A 5,076-nucleotide genomic window follows, 5' to 3' on the forward strand; every position below is an offset into this window, starting at 1 on the left:
GCAACTTCTCGTACTTCGTTTGTGTCCAACGACCAGACCAAGACGTCACAGATCCCCACCTTGATCAATAAAGCTTTCATCTTATATTCGCAATATCCAGATTGCAATCTCAGTTTCTTGCTTGTTCTTCGTTTGCTCGCAGGAAACAGGCCCTCGTGGTCAGGTTGATCGTGCTCCGGCGTGGTCAATAACCCCTCGGAAGTTGGTTTAGCGATTGCTAAGGCGCGACGTCTCGCACGTTCGTAGTCGGATCGTCAAGGTCGACTCCCACAGAAAACGATAGCCACCATCTCATCGAAACATCGGGACACCTTTGCCTCTACCAGGTAGTTTACATTGATGACATATTGATTTATAGCAAATCTTTGGAGGAACATTTGGAACATTTACGTGCTGTTTTATTGCTCTACGTGATGCACATTTGTTTGGAAACCTTGGAAAGTGCACCGACCGAGTATCTTTTCTTGGCTATGTTGTTACTCCACAGGGAATTGAAGTTGATAAAGCCAAGATTGAAGCTATTGAGAGTTGGCCGCAGCCCAAAACGGTCACACAAGTGAGGAGTTTCCTTGGCCTCGCTGGTTTCCATAGGCGTTTTGTGAGAGATTTCAGCACCATTGCTGCACCTCTCAACGAGCTTACAAAGAAGGATGTGCCTTTTGTTTGGGGTACCGCACAGGAAGAAGCCTTCACGGTTTTGAAAGATAAGTTGACACATGCTCCTTTACTCCAACTTCCTAATTTCAATAAGACTTTTGAGCTTGAATGTGATGCTAGTGGAATTGGATTAGGAGGTGTGTTATTACAAGATGGAAAACCTGTTGCATACTTTTCTGAAAAATTGAGTGGGCCTAGTCTGAACTATTCTACTTATGATAAAGAATTATATGCTCTTGTTCGGACCTTAGAAACATGGCAACATTATTTATGGCCCAAGGAATTTGTTATACATTCTGATCATGAATCTTTAAAACACATTAAAAGTCAAGCAAAACGGAACCGTAGACATGCTAAATGGGTTGAATTCATTGAGACTTTCCCTTATGTCATTAAACACAAGAAGGGTAAAGAAAATGTTATTGCTGATGCCTTGTCTCGTCGTTATACTATGCTTTCACAACTTGACTTTAAAATATTTGGTTTGGAGACCATCAAAGATCAGTATGTTCATGATGCTGAATTTAAAGATGTATTGGAGAATTGTAAGGAAGGGAGAACTTGGAACAAGTTCGTTCTTAACGATGGATTTGTGTTTCGTGCTAACAAGCTATGCATTCCAGCTAGCTCCGTTCGTCTTTTGTTGTTGCAGGAGGCGCATGGAGGAGGATTAATGGGACACTTTGGCGTCAAGAAGACGGAGGATATACTTGCTACACATTTCTTTTGGCCAAAGATGAGACGGGATGTTGAGCGTTTTGTTGCTCGCTGCACTACATGTCAAAGAGCTAAGTGATAGAGGCGAGGGTCCCGATCTTTCGATGAGAAGATAACTATCGATTTGGTGGAGACGACTTTGATGATCCGACTACAAACGTGCACGACGTTGCGCCTTAGCAATCGCTAAACCAATCTCCTAAGGTTACTGACGATGCTGGAAGCACGGTCAGCCTGACCACGAAGGTCTATTCCTGCAAGCAATCGAAGAACGAGCAAGAATATGATAAAGCAATCTGAATATTGCAAATAAATATGAAGTATTGATAATGGTGGGGATCCGGAAGCGGTCTTGGTCTGGTCGTTGGACACAAACGAAGTACACGAAGTTGCAATGGCTAACTTTTAACTAAACAAATCCCAAGGAAAAAGCTACTAGATGGATCTACTTATATAGGAGCAAGGGGTGGCGGCCAAGGAGGTGGGAGGACGTCCCAAGGCAGCCTAAAACTAACCCTATGTCGTACAAGGCTCATGGGCCCAAGTGGAGGTGATGCAACACCTTTGGGCTTGTAGTTTGACTCGGATTCTGCTGCAACGTCAGATTGTTTCGTCCGTAAATCAACGCTCAGGATGAATTTGAAGGTGAATCCAATTGGGTTGGAAAGAGCACGAAATCTAGTTTCCAACAAAAAAAGAATCACCCAATTCGGAGTCCGTATGAAAAAGTTGTTGGCGTTTTGAGTCAGGTATGTCTGTGCAGTCCGAATCTGAATCCAGAACATGAAAGACTTGGACTCTATCTTCTCTTGGCCCAAAAGTGACGTGAGAGGACTTTTTGAACACAACATAAACTTCTTCTTTTCCCTTATCTTCATATGTGGATTATACAAATGTCCCATACACCTGCAATTAGACAAAACACAAAAGTGTGTGAAGTATTTTTGTTCCGGATAACATAAATAGATTATTGAATAGTTTGCATTAGAAATCACCTGACAAATATGCATGTATGCAATATTTTTGGTCGTATCCAAGGTAGTCATGTCCTCATCATCCTCCCCTTTTTGAAAACAAAGCCGTCCTCGGCGTTGCTTAATCTGAAATGTGGCTAACAAAAGAGACAAGGTGTACATGTTGTATATGTATATGTCATCCAGTTTAACTTCCTTTGATTTTTGCACGTATGACACATGTATACATGAGTAACTTTCATAGTTCATAAAAACTAAAGCCAAAACATTATCACAAGAAGTAGAAGGCATGAAAATATTAGAACTCGGTTTGCACATATAAGTGAAGCTCTTATTCATTTCAAAAGATTCGCAATGTTCATCATTAAACCATCCCAACTTTGGTGAATAAACCTTACTTGCATCAAATTTACATGCTACGACATGCTTAAATAAGCAAACATGCAATAAGTCATTGGACACAGAATCATCACCAAGATTGGAGGCCATATCAAAATGATTAAACATTAGTTCTTTTGCATCAACAGTTAATTCAATGGGTGCACTCAAAATTATTGATATTTCAGTTGTTTGATCACATGACGCATTCATGACAGTAACAAGATTCTCTAAAATAGGCGGTGTGCTCAAATCAACAGGTAACTCAATACATGACGCATTCAAGTTAACTAGACATGCATCATTCTCATGTGAAGTTATATCATCAATACCTTTACTGTTACCTTGTGGCAAAGATGTAGCTGATGTAGGTATGGACGTTGACAATGTACCATACCCTTGAGATGATGCCGTGTTCATAATCCGAGGTGCAATGATGGAGGAACCCACCGGCGGTGGTGAGCATGAACTGGAATAGTAGTTGTCGTAGTCACCTAATGCATCCTCCTGTATCTGTCCCTCAAAGGTACAGGCACGGACATACATACCAGTAATGCAACGAGGAATATACTGAAATCTTGCCTGAATATTATGGTTCAAACCACCAAAAAATCTATTCATTGTATCATTCTCAGATTCTTCTATGTCACAATGATGCATATAAGATTTGAACTCTTGGTAGTAAGCATGAACAGTGTTGTTGCCTTGTTTAAATTGTTCAAATTTGCGAAGCAATTCACGACGATAATAAGGAGGGAAAAATTGTTGTCTCATTACAGCTTTCAAAACTTTCCAAGTTGTGGGTTGGTTATCAATGTTTTTCTTACAATGTACACTCCACCAAACAGAAGCAAAACCAGTAAATGCTCTAATGGTAGCTCGTACTCTCTCAAGTTCAGAAAAATCATGGTGACTAAAAACTTGTTCTACTTCAAGCTCCCAAGCTAGATAAATAGCAGGATTAAATCTACCCTCAAATGATGGTAAAGAGATAACCTGACCATATGCTTGTGTGTGTTGTCCCAACTCTTGTGATGGTGAAGATGTGTCCGTCGTCCAAGAACTTCTATCTCTGGAACCTGTCATGATTAGTAGAAACAAGAACCAAAATTCGAGAATAATGTTCCTATGAACTACTAGGATGTGGTTGTAAAGTGCTCACAGTAAAGCAAATATCAATATCTTACAAGTTCTTACCATGCAGTAGGTGGTGACAGGCAACCAGCGGTGTCAAATAACTCCCAAGATTGTGTAAAGCGATTGCCAAGGGAACGTGCGTATACACGGTGTAGAAATATGTGGAGCTGGGTTGGCTATATATGGTAGCAAAAGATTAGCAATAATCAATTCAGAGATGCAATGTTGAATAAACGCTCAACGACGATACTGTGCTGGTCCTAGGCTAGACCGAACTAGAGACGCGAGCCTAGAACACTAATGAGGTCACGTCGTAGCACAACCAGCATCAATGAAGGATACTAAGTAGCTCTGGACAGCAAGATATAAGTGAAGATCACAACGGCAGTAAAGATAATGATGTGAAACAACAGCCAAGCTGTTTTACTGAACAGTGCACAAAACAGATTCCAATCCGAATTCAACTACGAGATTGAGTCTAAAAAGATCCGAATTTTGTTTTTTTTTCTCTTTTTTTTCCTCAGACTTTTTTTTTCTTTCTCTCCTTTTTTTCTCTGACTTTTTTTTCTCTTTTTTTTCCTCTCGTTTTTTTTCTCTCTTTTTTTTATCCCTCTTTCCAAAACAAACTAGATAAGATGCAGATTGGATCAAGTGAAGATGTGAACCATCTCAACTATTATTATGACAATGAATGGTGGGTAGCACGTGGTGGAAATTGATGGATGGGTGGTGGACAGCGGAAGAGATAATGATGCAGCGGTGGCGTGACTAATGTGAACAGAACTCGAAACTCTAAACGAACTAGACACTAAGACCAGCAACTCAACACGACGATGCAACCGATAATTCAACTATGCAAGCAATGAAAAGAAAATTGCAAAGGCTCAGACTGGCTTCGACCAAGGATGAATAGATCTAACTCTTTTTTGTGGCTTTTTCTTGGACAATAGGTAAGAAAATAAATCTAATCTAGGAAAACTGGAAATTCTCACCGAGCAACCTGAAAACTGATACCACTTGATAGAGGCGAGGGTCCCGATCTTTCGATGAGAAGATAACTATCGATTTGGTGGAGACGACTTTGATGATCCGACTACAAACGTGCACGACGTTGCGCCTTAGCAATCGCTAAACCAATCTCCTAAGGTTACTGACGATGCTGGAAGCACGGTCAGCCTGACCACGAAGGTCTATTCCTGCAAGCAATCGAAGA

Source organism: Triticum urartu, chromosome 3A (assembly GCF_056163025.1).
Source record: "Triticum urartu cultivar PI428250 chromosome 3A, HENAU_Tu73, whole genome shotgun sequence".
Taxonomy (NCBI): Eukaryota; Viridiplantae; Streptophyta; class Magnoliopsida; order Poales; family Poaceae; genus Triticum; species Triticum urartu.